Genomic DNA, 18,113 nt, shown 5'->3' on the forward strand with positions numbered 1-18,113 from the left:
CGCACACACACACACTTGTCTCAGTGGTAGCATTGCGCAATTGCATGCACAAACTTCGGTCGTTCGGAGTTTACGTACCATTAGGGATAGCGATCGGCTGCCTTTAAATCGTAACTTACCGAAAACAACGTAAAGGAAAAAAAAAATCATGTACAGTTGTAAGACAATAACTTTATTTGACAGGACAGGACAAGATAAGAGAATAAACTTGTCTTACAGAAAGTCGCCATGCCCTGACTGATATGAAGAATATGCTATACAAATTCAAATTTTACTCACCTCTGCTTCAATTAGTGCTTGGATTTTGTGTTTTGTTTGTTTGTTTCTTTTTTTTGTTTTTTTGTTTTTTTGTTCTTGTTTTTTCTTTGTTTTTGCACAGGGCCTGTCGGTAGAGTTTTGTTACACCGTTAAGTCCATCTGCCACATGAGGGAGTACTTTTCGATTTCTGTTTAGCACCGACTGCTCCATCCGTTTTGTATTCATGCAATGACAATCGATGATATTACTAGATACCTGATTTGCTATGTGATGTATACAAACATCCTCCCACATCCTATTATAATCATGATTCATTCGCTAGTGAGCTGGTATATGCGGTGATACCATACATTACATCTTGTATCCACTAGCCTTAATTATATGGTAACTCAAATTTGACAAGCTTGATCTGTTACACCTATTTTGGGTTCTTATGTAAAGTCAAGACATAAATTTAAAGTATAATGTACGACATTATGGTAATAACTCACTAGTAGACGAAAAAAAAAATCGTAAACACGGTTTTATGTCAATAAATCACTTCCCCCCTTAATCATTATTAGAGAGATTTCAATTCAATTCAATTCAATTTAAAGGTTCAAAGGTTCAAATTAATCATTATTAGAGAGATTTCGTGTGGATTGTCCACGTATCGATATTGCGAGTATTTTTTATGACACATACATATTGAAACGGCATATTGGTGTCTTAATTCCCTCATGTATACACAGAGTAAGAGCAGCACGTTTGTTTGTTTGTCTGTTTGTTTGTTTCTGACCTACCAAAAAGATCAAACACCCCGTGAGACTGCAGTGCGCCATATCGCGCAATGCTCACACTGCCCATGTATGAAAGACTGAACCATTCAGGATCGTTTTTTATCTGTTATTCGCTGTTAAGCCTGGAGGTAAAAAGCAAATATGAACTTTGGGCACGAACTGATTTATATGGTGAAGGATTCATTCTGCGGCTATAGCTTATTGTCCTAATATTATATTGTTAGGTTCCGAATTTCTCATCCATTGTTTGCCTAGTTTGCAAGCACAAAACATCGCGGGTCCTAAACGAGTCTGCGCTGAAATAGACGACATGCACCACTAGCACTGCATATAGTGGAGCTGTTACATGCAGAGACCCTGGGGGAGCTTTGGCACAGTCTCCTTGACAACCGACAAGAGTCTGTGCTTGCCAACTATTGTTCACCCACCATTGATTACCAAGGGGGTCGCGTCATGCTATCACGCCATGAGAATATAAATGCAAACCATGTAGTTTATATAAAAGGAGGAAAAGAGGAAATCACATAACATGTAACGAGTTGGGATAATGAATGCCTTCCCCGTGCATGTTCTTTTCTATTTCTTTATTTTATTTTTTTATTCTTTTTTTTTGGGGGGGGGGGGTTGATTACATTTTGCGACAACTTTGGGTCAATAATACTTCATCTAAGTTCTAACTAATATTTTGGATTAAATGGGATTAAAATCAAATACAGCATCAGTCACGGTTCTACGACGTATACTTTGGAGATTGAGGAAGTTGTGTGTATGAAATTGTGTATAGTATGCATATCTATACACATATTGCATTCATCATCCCCTATAAGACAAAAAGTGCCATGATATATGCTAAACCATTACATTTCATAAGTGTCTCATTTCTGTCTTTTTGAAGCTATCCGCCTTGGATATCTCTTGTACATTGAGTGATTGTTCGTTATTGGGCGTTGAACACTCTCTGCTAGTCTGTTCACGTTCCCAGGACGTGAAATAGACTCCAAAGTCTAAAGATTCCAGAGTCTAAAGAGGGAAACAAAATGTATAATGAGACACATTCAAAGATCATTCATGCTATTCCTCATTGTTCAACGTGAAGAGTCATATATGCCAACCCCCCCCCCCTCCACCCACACACACAGGGAACTTTGAAAGAAAGATGAAAAAAAAATATGAATGTATTCTTTAGACTGTTTTTTTTTATCAAAGGGCATGTAGACAATACTGCACAACAATAGCGACTCGTTAAAAAAAAAATGTATGTGCAGGATCAGTGTAAGACAATATACCAATGTAACACTGAGATCACAGTCTGATTAACGTGGTTGTGACATTGGACTTTCCAAGCCATTAGGGATCTCTCGATAACGTCTTCGTTGAGGTAAGGCTGCATCGGTAGATTTAACACTTATATCGTTGACTCATTTGGTTTGTTTCACTACCTTAGTAACGCTGCATATTACGAAACAACATTAAGTTCGAATGACATACGATTCGACAAGTACAGAAGAGAGAGAAAAAAAGGAAACTAGTTTAGGAGCTGTGACATTATAGTGAAATGAACACGTTTTAAACTTTGGTCAAATAGGTTAACACACCACTACTGGATGAATCATGAGGAACATTACATAATGGATTCTTTGAATGAATCAAAGTAGCAATAATAGTATCGATAATATCAATCATTCAAAGGTATATCTGATGACTAATATTTGACATAGGCCCTTCTGTCTTTACCTTTGCTTAGTCACATGAAAGTATACGCATGCATTAAAGTTAAATATTAAGGAACATGGTATGTATAATATATATATATATGTATATATATATATATATATATATATATATATATATACATATACAGTACTCTCCGCGTAATTGGGTATCGCTTAAACGCGTACTCCGTTTAATTGGGTAGTATTGTCAGAGTCACGTCCAATGCACATTAAAATTACTTGATAATCGGGTTGCCTCTCCGCATAAACGGGGGAAAATTTTGTTCTAATTTAATTTGTACCCACATTTTATCGCAGATATAGCACTTTAAGAAATTATGCATGTCAAATTTTTCAAGGATAATCACATTTTCTGCGTAATTTGCAGAGAAGACCAATCATTTTGGGAGTGATTAAACATGCAAAAACTTGTACACATACCGACTTGCCACAAGAAAACGAACATTACAAATGCAGCTGGCACTCACAACTGCGTAGACAGACAGGAGTAGAACACACTTGCGCTCCTGCCTTGCTCAGCAACAACATTCATAATACGAGAGGTTTGCAACGAAAATCAGGCCATGCACCATCTAGCCAGCTCCATATAATTTGGTTTTCCCCAGTCACTTCTCGAAAAGTAACCCGACGTTCTACGTGACTTGTGCACGCAAAGAGACGTGTTCATTTCGGAAAAGGTTTCTGTGTTAGCGCGGAGTCTGTAGTCAAACGACAAAGTGTTCTGAAGACATATTTGTCCCTAATATATATATATATATTATATTGCCCGTGACTGAGCAAGTGTAATTTATTTATAATGTGCCGTGCAAGCACGGGTGTTAAGCATAGAGTGTAGGTGTTTGGTGCAGTATACAATGCATGTTAATACAATTTGTGTGTGTCAATTGTGAATGAGACGTGTTCTTCTGTTAATCGGGCAAGAAACGCTCTGCCCGAGCCTACCCGATTATGCGGAGAGTACTGTATATACATTATATATATATATATATATATATATATATATATATATGTGTGTGTGTGTGTGTGTGTGTGTGTGTGTGTGTGTGTGTGCATGTGTTTGTGTATAAGTCGCGTGAGTGACGTTTGCTTCACTTGTCGAAATTATTGGAAAGTATCATTTTAAGTTGTATTCGGCGGATATAGCACCTGTAAATTAGAAAGAACTCGCGACATGAAACTCCTGGCTTTCATGTCACAGTGGTTAATGTACATAAGGCCCACTCCAATTTCCTACTTCCAGAATTAATAAAATCATTGTTATAGGCCTACTTAAATGGAAATTATCTCTTTCAATGCTGTTTCATTTGCTTTGGTTGTGCCTCTGTGTCCCTCGGTTTCTGGAAAGTAGCAGGTGAGCCTTTTACTGTCAATTGCACTGAGTTCTTGCGAATTCGTTATCGGTAAAGACATAGCTTAGTGCTACTTTCCCAACATTAATATCTGACAGGCTTAGTTTAAAACCTTGAGCCGGATTACGAATTTTGACACGTCATCGACTAAAATCTGTGTTAACAAGGGAATGATCAGTTCAGTGATACTTTAGTAAAGTACATATTCAACCTCAGCGTTCCACAATATTTCGTTTTGAAACGTTTTATGTCTGGAATTTGGACACATTTGATCCATTAGTACAGGAAGATTTACATACAAATTGGTCCCTAAAAAACAACAACAAAACACAACAAAAAAGCACTAGGTTATTTTGGCGTGTGTGAAACATCTCTGCCGCATGCGTAAGTGTTGTTATTCCTGGACTATTTGCTGTCTAATGCCCTGACACTTTTTGTGAGACATTTTTTTTTAATCATTATCATTGTTATTAGTACTGCAGCATATGATTTATCATTCATCCAAACCTTATTACAGAAGAATGGGTTATATCCTTCAGTATTCTATGTTCTTGTTCATTTTCTATGTTTTGTTCATTTTTTTTTGTACCCGTTCTCCTCGTCTCAATGTTTGCACTCCATTTTGATTTGGACTTGTATTTAAGGTTGTTTTAAACTGGGCTCCACCATGTTTTTTAAGCATTTCCCCTGACTCCAACTTTCATAGAAGGACTGTCCATTGTTGTTCATTATGATTGCAATATTCTGTTTGCTTCCTAGCTGGTTATCATGTATTATTTCACTTTGATATATTTGACGTATTTTTCTACGAGATATATGAGAATAATAAAAATCAAATTATTATCACTATTATTTATTATAAGTTTTTTCATCATCATTATTATCATCATTATTCTGAACATTACTGCTAGTCTTTCTTGTGTGTGTGTGTGTGTGTGTGTATGTGTGTGGTTGGGTTCGCACATCTAAAGAAGCAAGAAATTCTAAATTCTATATTTTTTCCATAATTATGACAAAGGAGCTCAAACAATATAATATAGTACAGCCACCCTTTGAGATTCAGTAACACGATAATTCTTTACAGGCACCTTTAAAGGGGATGGCTAGTGACCGATCAGTGGGAATCAGTGGGAATGCTGAGGGATGATTGTTTGTTTGTTTGCTTTTATTTCTGCATTCAATCAGATGCAATTTGAATGCAAACTTCAAAAAGTACAAAGACAAAGAATAACAAGTGCAGTGAAATAAATCGATAACAGTAAATAGATACACATAGGTGATTGCATTGAGCAATGTAGATACACAGAAACATAAAATAAGATATACAGTATTTTTCAGTAAACAACAGAGATAACTGAATGCAGGAGACCACCATCATAAGCGATTAAGCTTGAAATGGATGGAGGCCTCATAAAATGACTATCCAACGACATAACTCTCTTGGAGGAAGGTGATCAGGTGAGTGCAGTGCAGTTGCAGGTGAGAGTGCAAGATGCAGTTGAAGGAAGAAAATAGAGATTGACAATAAGATGACAATCTATACTATAAATATTTGTTAGCTCAATTGGTTTGGAGAATATAATTGTATCAAATATCGTTTAAGTGAAGCTTTCAAAGAATAAATACTTGAACAAGACTTTATATTATCCGGGAGATTATTCCAAATATCCGGACCCAAATGTCTTATAGATTTATGTGTCACTAATAATTTGGGATTCAAAAGGTGGAAATTTCTTCATATACGAGTAGGGTAGGAATGGACAGAAGTATTGAACCTAAACATGTTAACAAACGATGATGGAAGTTGATCATGTATATATTTAAACATAATTACTGCTACTTGAATAATGTTCAAATCAAAAACCTTCAATGTTTTAAGCTCATAAAATAAAGAATCAGTATGAGCCAGAAAATGCGATCCTGTACAAATACGTATAACTTTCTTTTGTAATTTGAATATAGAATTTATTTTGGTAGAGCCGCAAGTACCCCATACAACATTGCAATAACTTATATATGGGAGAATTAAAGAATCATATAATAGAAATAAAGTTGAACGAGGAAGAAAGAACTTCAGCTTGGAAATCATCCCTATATTTCTAGAAATACACGTTGTAACATAATGTAAATGCTCATTCCAAGTCAAACTTTCATCTATATATACTCCTAGAAATTTTGAATTCGTTTTCTTTTCTAATGGGATATCATCAATGTTAATATGTATCAACGTATCTTCATTATGAGAATGAAGTTTGAAATGAATACAATGAGTCTTTTTTATATTCAAAGAAAGTTTATTAGACTTAAACCAATTTGATACTTTACTAATTTCAATATTTAAAGTATCATTTAAAATCTGAAGATCTTTATGAGAATACAATATATTCGTATCATCAGCAAATAGAACAAAAGAGAGAAGAGAGGATGTATTTGTGATATCATTAACATAAAGAAGAAATAATAGTTGGCCCAGAATTGAACCTTGAGGAACACCACATTTAGTTAAAAGGGGGTCAGATTCACAACCATTAAAAATAACATATTGTCTTCTATTAGTTAGATAATCTTTAAGCCATAAAAGTGCTTGTCCTCGAATACCATAATGACTAAGTTTGGCGAGTAAAATAGAATGATCAAGAGTATCGAATGCCTTACTCAAATCACAAAATATACCTGCAACATGTTCTTTGTTTGCAAAAGCATTCGTAATTTTGTCATAAATTTGTATTTGTGCTAAATCAGTTGAATAATTTTTTCTGAAACCATATTGATTGGGAATAAGTAAATCATACTTATTGATAAATTTAAGAAGTCTATTATAAACGATTTTTTCTAAGATTTTGGATATACTAGGCAATAAAGAAATAGGACGATAATTGCTAATTTCATGAGGATCATCTTTTTTATAAACAGGATTAACTTTCACTATTTTCAGATCAGGGAAAATACCTTGTGATGAAGAAAGATTAAATATATAACTTAACGGTTCTGCGAGTGGATAAACTATTTCTTTCAATAACATCATACTTATTTTATCAGAACCACAAGATTTAGAGCTATTTAAAGATTTAGTGATACTAATGATTTCACTGGGACTTGTTGGATTAAAATAAATAGACTCTTGATTTTGGTCAAAAAGATAATCTGTAAAATGAGCAGAAGTATTGCTAATTTTAGTAGCAAGTTCCGGACCGATGTTAACGAAAAATGATTTAAATGAATTAGCATACATATTGGGATCATTTATTTTAATGCCGTTTAATGTGATATCATCCGTTGGCGGAGAATCAGGCTTTTTACCTATTAAAAACCTCTTTGATAATTTTCCATGTTGCATTAATATTCGAAGAAACCTTTTTCATTCTATCAGAAAAATATAACCTGCGGGATAAACGAATCAATTTTGTCAATTTATTTCGATAAACTTTATACATATTCAAATTAATTTCAGTTGGGTTACGAATATGTAACTTATACAAAAAATTACGAGTGTTTATGGATTTCAAAATACCTTTTGTAATCCAAGGATTTCTTGGTTTACTTCGGTTACTTTTTATTCTACATAAGGGGATATTATTTTTATAATAATACAATAATTTATCATTAAAACATTTATATGCCAAATTAACATTGTTAATACTATAAATATCTGTCCATTCCTCTAAAAATAAATTCTGTTTCAATAATTCCACATTACGTTTTGACTCTTTGTAATACCATATTTTATCATGTAATTCATTACGACCCAATTTACATTCGCAAATTGAAAATATTGGTAAATGATCAGAAACTTCAGAACATAATATACCCCCCGTAATTGTATTATTATACACATTCGAAAATATATGTGACCCTGCACCTCAAAACAAACAAAAAGTCGCCAGACATGAATTTTTAGTTAAGACCATTTTCTGAAAGAGCAGACTTTAAGCTTTGAAATGAGGTATAACTCAAATCAAATGGACTCTCCTAACCTATCTAAATATATTGGAAAGAAAGCACAAACTCAGGAAAAGTGTGAACTGAGAAAAGAGGCTTTAAATTACAGTGTCTATTCAAGCGCTTAATCTTTACCAAACCGTGCTGGCTGTGCGATGAATGGGACAAAAAACAGGAAGTAAACCACCAAAGTAACAACAATGAAGTGATTATCAAATTAAACTGAAATTAAGCATGCCTCATTAACACATTCTTTCCATAATTAATGACAACTTTCAAAGCAGTGGCACTATCTTTTCAAAAGTTATTAAAGTTGAAAGTGAAGAGTGTGGACAAGGTTTTTCAGAAATGAAAAAGGGATTCTAAAGACACACCTAATCGCACTATTCTACCAAAAATGTTCGAGATAAACTGCTAAAAAAACACACTTTCCTGCCCGTTTTATAATACCAAATTTTAGCATAATGTAAAAGAAGACCCGCTCTTTCAGAAAATATGAAAAAGTCAAGTTCGGCTAGGTTGTTCCATTTCACTTATTTTCAGTCCTCACGCAAAATCAGCGTGTGCGACTTTATGCTCGTTTTGAGGTGCACGGTCACATATTATCAATCTGAGTTGATGACTGTGGATTTATCCTGGTGGGTTTATTGATAATCGACATAAAACCATATGAATACATTTTATGCATAAAATTAAGGGAATTATTGTTATCGGATGTGGGGGAAAAGTTAATGTTGAAATCACCAAAAATAAAAACATGTTTACTTTCATTACCTATCTTGTGGAGACATAAATCCAATTCATCACAAAATAATTCACAATTCAGATCAGGGGGTCGATAGATTAAACCTATAATAACGTTTTTAGAGATTGGGTTCTCAATTTCAATAAATAACGTTTCTGCATATCTTAACGTGATTTCAGAACGGATTTTGAACTGTAAATTTTGTGCAATATAAAACGCAGCACCGCCACCCCTTTTTCCTTGACGATCAGCCCTAACTAATTTATAATTGGGTAAATTAAAGATATCTGGGGAGTTTTGATGTAACCAAGTTTCACTTATTCCAATAACAGAAAACTCAAAATTGTTTAAAGAGTGCAAAAGATTTTCCAAATATTCAAAATTTTATTCAAACTCCTAGAGTTTATATGAAGAAGTGAAATATTATCTTAACTATACGATACAATATCATTGAATTCAAGGGGTGTGTAATATTTACTGTCGCGCATAGGCATAACGTCAGCAAGAATATCGAGGGTATTCACCTGTGACGCCATTTTGTAATACAGAAATGTAAATTACCGGAGATTTGAGAGACAACAACTGCATAGGTGCTAATGTGCATTTTGCAAGTGCATAGTACTGTGCAGGTGTGTGTACAAAGTGCAAATGTGTGTGGGGTTTCAATATACAATACAAAATTGGGTACAATTAGACCCATCTTGGTCACAGTTACAATAATTACTCAATTACAACAGATCACCAGGGGATAGCTGGACCACTCAGTATAAAGGCGTTGTGTTTTAAAACACGTACAGACAGAGAATTCAAGGACCGTGACACTTGCCCATTTAAAGTTCAGGGAGACTTTCCCGTATACGGGGGGGGGGGGGGGGGGGATTAAAGGGAAGTAAACAGTAAAGGTACATTTCTTGCAACATCTGTATTGGCTATTGAATGTGGGACTTTTAACCATGCACCCATTAACACACGTATCAGAGAGAGAGAAAAAAAACAGTACAAATACTAAATGGAAATCAGGGTGTTAATAGCAACCCGTTTAACATGCGTCACACGCAGGTGCTACTTGCAGTGGCTTAATTACCATTGGAGATCAGTCGGCCGTGGCGCGTAAAAGCAGCCACGCCTCGTGTCGACACACAACATGTGAACGATTACACATTCATGGAAACGGCTTACTGTACATGTATAATAAGGACGTCTTATCAATGGGTTCGGAGTTTCAACAGGTGATTCGTAGAACAAAGGGATTTTTTTTTTTCAGACAGTTCACAGTAGGATAAATATCTGCCAAAGCAGTGAGGGATGTGGTGTACTAAAAATAATAATAATATAAAAAAATCGGAGTTCAATACCAAAAAGTGTTGGAGGTTTAAAAGAACCATTTACCAGTTGTAAATTAAAAGAGATTAGTGACTTTCTTTAAAAATTTAAAATTATGGGTTCAAAAACATTTTCAAACTATGAAGTGAAATATGTGGGTAGAAATGTCTGGCTTCAATCAATACGTGAAAAAATGAGGTACTATAAACTGTCACCATACTGAGGAGAATGACCAGGTGGTGGATGAGCATAACCTTGCAAAATTGAACCGTGTATTCCTAAAATGATGACCGAAAAAGATTTTCTTTTTTCCCCGTTAAACTTTTTTGATAACCGCCATCAAAAAATATATATATATACATATGAATGTATATAATAGGAAATAAAAATGGTTGTAACAAGCCATGGTTCTATCATTCAATGCACTCAGCGTTGGGAGTCACAGTGGTTCAACAAGGAGGTCAGATAGCAGAGGCGTGGAGGGGAAATCTCGCCCTGACATTGGTTTACGCACAAGACACGTAATTAGCAACACATATATTTGTAGTGATGTTACAAGGCACAATTGAGTTCTACGGTTAAATATCGAAAAAGGAAAAATGTATGGAAGCTTAGTTGACAATTGGGTGACTTCAGATGTTCTTGCTCAATACCAATAAGCTGTAAGAAAAAGGAAAATTGTCAACCAAAGAGCTCCGGATGGGAATGTGCTTTGACATTCCCATTCCCAGTAATGGTGGACTTGGCAATATTGAAGGCAACCATTTTCAATCAAAGATTACGTAACTTTTTTACGAGTCAAAGGGCGATGCCCGTCAATAAATCCAACAGGGTAAATAAAATTTTACTGAATGCTAGCTTTTTAATGGCTCCTGGAAGGTAGTGACAAACATACGTTCTTTTCGTGGCTAATGTATTAAATGATTTTTTTTCTTTACTTGTTTTTTTTTTACTCAACCAACGCCATTGTGCCCTACATGATCCTTAGCCACAATAAAACCAATACAAGTTGATCATGAAAGTCAAAGTGTCGAAGTATTTGACCCCTCCATACGAACAGGAAAGATGGCCCAAAAGACCGATATAAAATATTGGATATAATTTTACCGTGGTGAGGAAGGGGAGCCACGCCCTGTGTACATATTTTAGACATGTGTGGACAACTATAAAGACTACATATTTGTTTGTTTTTTATATATAATCATGTTTACGTTGCAGAAATAACTGAATAAAATCATTGGTTGACACAAATTCATTATATAAATTCATTACAAACTTTAAAGTTCCTCTATATGAAAACTAAAGGACCGTGACCATTGGCCAGTTAGGGAGGGGAGGGGGGGGGGGGGGGGGAGTAAAGGGGGAGTGAAGGTACATTTCTTGCAACCTCTGTATTGACTATCAAATACGAGACTTTTAACCATGTACCCTTTAAAAGACGCGTCGAAGAAAAAAAATACAATACAAATATTGAATGGAAATCAGGGTGTACAAACAGGAACCCGTTCAACATGCGTCAAACACAGGTGCCACTTGCAGTGGCTTGATTAACATACAGACATATAAGTAGGTCGTGGTGTGAAAGAGTAGCCACGCTCAGTGTCTACACTAAACATGTGAACGATTACACATTCTTGCAAAATTCTGATAGTACACATGCATAGAATAAGAATGACACGTCACTGGGAACACCTCTGACTTTCACAAAGATGATTTGCAAAACAAAATCCTTGTTCCAATCCTTGTGGGATTTATTTAAGAGTACATTATATATCTACTGTTGTGTGAAAATTATTTGCTTCAGAACGGTCTCATATTCAAATGATGTGCAGATTAATGCCCCGTCACTGACCAGGGACGCTTACCTGGAAACATTAAACTGCCCATTACTTGAATATGAGACCATTCTGAAGCAAATAATTTTCACACAAGAATAGATATATAGTGTACTCTTAAATGAATCCCACAAGGATTGGAACAATCATCCTCCAGCATTCCCACTGATTCCCACTGATCAGTTACTAGCCATCCCCTTTAAGGTCCAAAGTAATTTGACAAGTAACCATTATTTCATGTTTCTTATGTATGCAGATTTGTTTAGCCTTACCCAGCACTATTTTTAAACTGGGGCTAGTCATAAATGTATTTAGACACATGTATTGAATTTATTACTCGTCATGCAGAGTATCATTTCTTTGTGTGTGTGTGTGTGGGGGGGGGGGGGGGGGGGGGGGGGGGGGGTGGGTGGTTGGGTTCGCACATCTGAAGAAGCAAGAAATTCTAAATTCTATATTTTTCCATAATTATGACAAAGGAGCTCAAACAATAGAAGATAGTACAGCCACCCTTTGAGATTCAGTAACACGATAATTCTTTACAGGCACCCTCAAGGTCCAAAGTAATTTGACATGCAACCATTACTTCGTGTTTCTTACATATGCAGATTTTTTTAGCCTTACCCAGCACTATTTTTCAAAATGAGGTTAGTCATAAATGTATTTAGACTTACGTATTGAATTTATTACGCGTCATGCAACTTTGTTTAGCCTTACCCGGCAGGACTATTTTCAGACTGGAGTTTCCCAGTCATAAATGTATTTAGACACATGTATTGAATATATTACCCGTCATGCAGAATATCATTTCTTTGAGTGTGTGTATGTGTGTGTGTGTGTGTGTGTGTGTGTGGTTGGGTTCGCATATCTGAAGAAGCAAGAAATTCTAAGTTCTATATTTTGTTTTCATATGACAAAGGAGCTCAAACAATATAAGATAGTGCAGCCACCCTTTAAGATTCAGTAAACCATAATTTTTTACAGGCACCCTCAACTTCCGAAGTGTTTTTTTTTTTTGACAAGTAACCATTACTTCATGTTTCTTACGTATGCAGATTTGTTTAGCGTTACCCGGCACTATTTTCAAACTGGAGTTAGTCATATTATGTATTTATACACATGTATTGAATTTATTTTAGACTTGGTTTTAAAAAAAAGATAAAAGATAAAATATAATAAATAAAACTTCCTTGCAAATATTTGGTACGGTAAGTTGTGCAGAATTGCAAATACCCTTTGACAGCAAAGTCTAAATAACATGAAGAATAGCAAAAGTGTCACGCTCATTATTTCTCCATGACAGTATTCGTTGATATTCGTGGAAACATTAATCACCCTTATTAGAGTATGAGTTTCATGTTTTATTTCTCGCACATAATACGTTATTTTACTTTCGTTTGATTCTAAGTTTTTCTATTTCCCTGTGTGCTGATGTTCATGTTTCTTTTATTTCGTTTAAGCATACATCAGGATATATCTAATTCCCTTATGGCATGGAAAAAATGGAATGGTCCATACTCTGGATTGTCCTCTTCATACATGCGTCTTGTTTAGGTATGACAAAAATATCAGACTTTTCGATATAAACAATCAACAAAGAAACAATCAAAGCTGTTCAGACAATACAACAAGTCATAGTTAGATAAGACTTGACAGGATGTCTTTAATATTGTAACAGCATATGGACAATATAGGGAGTCATATGGTCATATGTGTCTGTTTAGGCAATATTAACATGGCAACATGTATGAAATATAAACGGCAACAACGTAAATGCAATCAAGATAAATTTTTATGAACGTTAACACAGAACCAAAAGCTTTGAACAATCAAATGAAAGTGCACTGTAAGAATTAATGAAGGGTATCATCGAAAAACAAGATTATACAATGGATGACTGAGGGAGTGATGTTATAGGCTTGACCTACTATAGACTTTTTATCATGTTGTCGGGAAATTGCTGCAATAACATTTCCACGTTTTTGTTATCGTTTTTTCTTTTACTTTACTTGTCATTACGTGAAACGAACAGTATATGAATTGTATTGTTTGGTTTGTTTTCTTATTTGGTGGTTTTTTTTCTGCATTTTTGGGAATCGCAGCCTTTCCATTCCCTTATTATTTTTCGTTGATGGTTTGTCATTGTCACACAGGGTTCGTGGCTTCCGATGTGCATGTACAATCCAACTCGGGTCAAGATGTCGTGCTTCAGTGTTCACTGCAGAATGCTGACGTGTTTGTGCAGTACTGGCAGTATTCTGTTACAACAGAGTCATTGTCAACATGTCGAAACCAAAGCTTCGTAGAGCTTGTAACAGAAAATCGACTCGACGGTATTATTCAATACGGTGCTAACTTGACGAATGAGTTCAAAGCAAAGCTCATCTTGAAGGCCGACTTCGATGTAATACTTTTAAACGTCTCTCAGTATGATGCGGGGTGCTACAGGTGTGGCAAATCTTTGTATGACGGCCAGGAGTTCCTCGACAATTCGACCATCTTGAACGTTTTGCACAGCTATGATACCGGTGACGAGAGTTTGCACTTTATTCTAATCACTATATCAACAACACTATTTCCCTGTCTTTAAAACAGGCTGTACGCGCTGTTTCTCATTGACTGCGATAGCTACTTGATCGAGTATTTAATTCTTCGTATCATTATTAATATTTGCATTTATTTTTATCATTTTTGCTATAACCAGTAATCAATATCACAAGAGATTATGCGTCCAAACTTTAAGTTTGTTGTTAGTTTTGCATAAGGAAATGCCATGTCTTTCGATTTGAGTGAAATGTAGTCAAATGATTACGAATCCCGACAAAGAAAAAAAAAAAATGAAATGATCAAAAGGGTCACAAAAAGTAGGGAGTTTACTAAGGTCAAGTCGATTCAAAAGAGGAATACAGTGCGATTTCCCTTATCCAAACTTTTTCAATTTCTACACAAACTAATATGAATTACAAATTAATTATCCCAACATAACTAACATACATTCACATCAATTTTTTATCTACAAAACATAAATTCAGACATTCACTACCCCCAAATCACCGCAAGAGCATGGATTGACAACTTTTCATTAATGTAGGGCACGGTACAATGATCGTTCTTTAATAAGCACCTCCATGTATTAAACATGGAGTCTCCCATATCCGGTTGAGAGAGGTCGGACTGTACATACTTACGTGTTGTAAACAAAGAGGATTTCGCCTTTAAATCCAGTATAATTACCCAAGTACTTTGAGCAATGGATTGTGGAACATTTTATCAACAGGTGCACCAGAATAGTAGTAATTACATTTGCCTGGCGTCAAAATACAGATTTATTTATTTTATGAAAACTGTACAATACTCAATAGAATTGCCTATTGATGTTAAAAAAAACAATAAAACTCATGGTGTCAATTCCATGCGCAGATATACATTTTGGTTTGAATGGAGGGAAAACTCAAATGTAAAACAAATCATTTATTTTTTCTTAGCAATCAGAAATGTAAAACTTTTTCGTACAAAACATAATAATAACATTTCAAATAAATGGTAGAGACATATGAAAAAGTTAATTGCATATCAATACGATTGTTTGTTGCTTTTTTATATGCATTTTTTAGTCTCAGTTCATCGTAATTGTATTTTATGAACAGCAAAAAACGATACTGTGAAAGAGCCAACGTCAAATGTAGAGTTGACTCCTCTTTACGTACTTCCCGTAATCGCCCTCCGGGTTGCGTCGCTTGTGGTAGTGATTGTCATTAGGAGAAAAGGTAAGTTCCTACATGCGATTGGTAATACTGTGGTAAGAACCAAATATGCCGAAAATGATATAATAAGTAGACACAGAATCATGCCAATCTGCTGTTTCGAAGAAGCTACGGTGGTACGATTGTGTGTTGAGATTATTCTAAATTAAGTTTCATTTCATTCCGTATCTTTAATCGTCTAAGTTATGCATTAAATAATCATCGTATGGAGACTTGGTTTCGTCACACATTCGCTATGATACACATATAAATATATATATTCAAAATATGAAATACAGACGATATCTATCATATCTCGGTCAAATGATTTTGTAAAATGTAGTTATTCATACCAAAAATAGAGTTTGTTTCCCTTGCTGCATATGTTATAATATTGATAGGACATGTATTTGAAAAATATAATTGATCGAGTAGAATAATTGTTATCATTCTGTTTCATGCCGTCAATCCCTCGTTTGAGGCGAGTCCCCAACTGGGGCATACCCAAAGTGGGGTGCGTATATTTGTCGTTTGGGAGTTGGGAGTCGAAGTACTTGTCCATTGCAAATAAACTTTCTGCTCAGGCGTGACAAACCTGGAGGCCAAGCCAGGGTTTGATGACTCCAGCAGCTGTCGTATTACGTAAGAGCATGATAAGGATATCTGCCTGTGGCAGACCATTCAAAGTGAACTCAATTTTCTCTATCCTTTCTAAAGTTTTCAATTTTATATTCTATTGAGAAATTCTATGGTCATCCATTTTACATTTCGAACGAAAAAAATTGACCCGTAAATAACGAAAATACAGGAATAAGAAGGAGAGCATTGCTAGTTTGCCGGTGCTGACAATGTGCTATTTGGCAGTGAGTTACAACGGGGAGGTGAGACTACCTCCCTGGTTACAATCAGCCTGCTGACTGGATCATTGAGAAAGCAGCTGTCGTATTACGTAAGAGCATGATAAGGATATCTGCCTGTGGCAGACCATTCAAAGTGAACTCAATTTTCTCTATCCTTTCTAAAGTTTTCAATTTTATATTCTATTGAGAAATTCTATGGTCATCCATTTTACATTTCGAACGAAAAAAATCGACCCGTAAATAACGAAAATACAGGAATAAGAAGGAGAGCATTGCCAGTTTGCCGGTGCTGACAATGTGCTATTTGGCAGTGAGTTACAACGGGGAGGTGAGACTACCTCCCTGGTTACAATCAGCCTGCTGACTGGATCATTGAGAAAGAGAGAGAGAGGGAGAGAGAGAGAGAGAGAGGGGGGGGGGGGGGAGAGCGAGGGGGAGAGAGGGAGGGAGAGGGGGGAGAGATGGGGGAGGGAGAAGGGGAGAGCAAAATGGAATGACAATAGTTCCGGTCACTACAGTACAGGCATGCTCTGTCTGCATACGCTGAATGTCTACACTCACACACACACACGTACACACACACACACGCACCATGGAGCTACATGGCCCATGCCAAAACCAAAACAATCTCCTCCTCTCGCGGTGCCCTCCCCCCCCCCCCCCCTCCTGTGGCTACTGTGGCGATGACTGATGCTTAGATTAGGCCAGGGTCAAGAAACAGGTGTTTTATATCTTTGACTTTAAGTCATTGATTGCCAAGATATGCACTGGCATTATTTACTGGGGTGTAGCCTCTTCAAACGAGAGATTTGCGTCATGTGTTAGCAAAGGCTACTTTAGTGGCCGAGTCAACATCAGGCTGGAATTCATTCATATTTTAACATGTATATTTCGCAGTCACTTGTTGACTTATTACATTCAGATGTAAGTGAATGAAATATACCGCAAAATGCACATCCACATATCTTCATGCCTTGTTTTATACATGAAATCCAAAATATTAAAATCCGTCCACAACCTATATGGCGCATTGAACACAAATAGAGGAGTAACAAACAAATGAAGTAATTAAATTAGCCACTGGATATTGTATCCTATTCTTTTGGCTTTTCTTAGTTTTAAAAATAGCTAACGAAGAGTAAAACAATGTATAAATCCGAATTATGCAGTATACAAAAAACTCCTTCCTTGACACACAACCGTTGTTGTAAATTTCTGCTCCAAGAATGTTTTGCGGCATCAAAAGTTATGTAAATTATGCCACAGTAAACACTATCATGTATATCTATGCCATCGGCGGGCACTTATTTTCATTCACAACATTTTCATTATGATGCCACTTTCCGAAAGTCTATTGTTTGACAATGTCATTTTAAACAAATGTATGTGCCTCTTTAATTGTTGACCTTGACATGTGATTGTTCTCTGTTATTTCTTTCGTTACAGAAAAGGTTCGTGTTTCAAGAAAGGTAAAAGTAAAAACATTCCGAAATGCAATGCGTAACATCAGTAGAGACAGTAGTCTTCACGGGACCCGTATTCTAAGCT

Source organism: Diadema antillarum, unplaced genomic scaffold (assembly GCF_040938485.1).
Source record: "Diadema antillarum isolate AM-2024a unplaced genomic scaffold, OU_Dant_1.0 scf00000099, whole genome shotgun sequence".
Taxonomy (NCBI): domain Eukaryota; kingdom Metazoa; phylum Echinodermata; class Echinoidea; order Diadematoida; family Diadematidae; genus Diadema; species Diadema antillarum.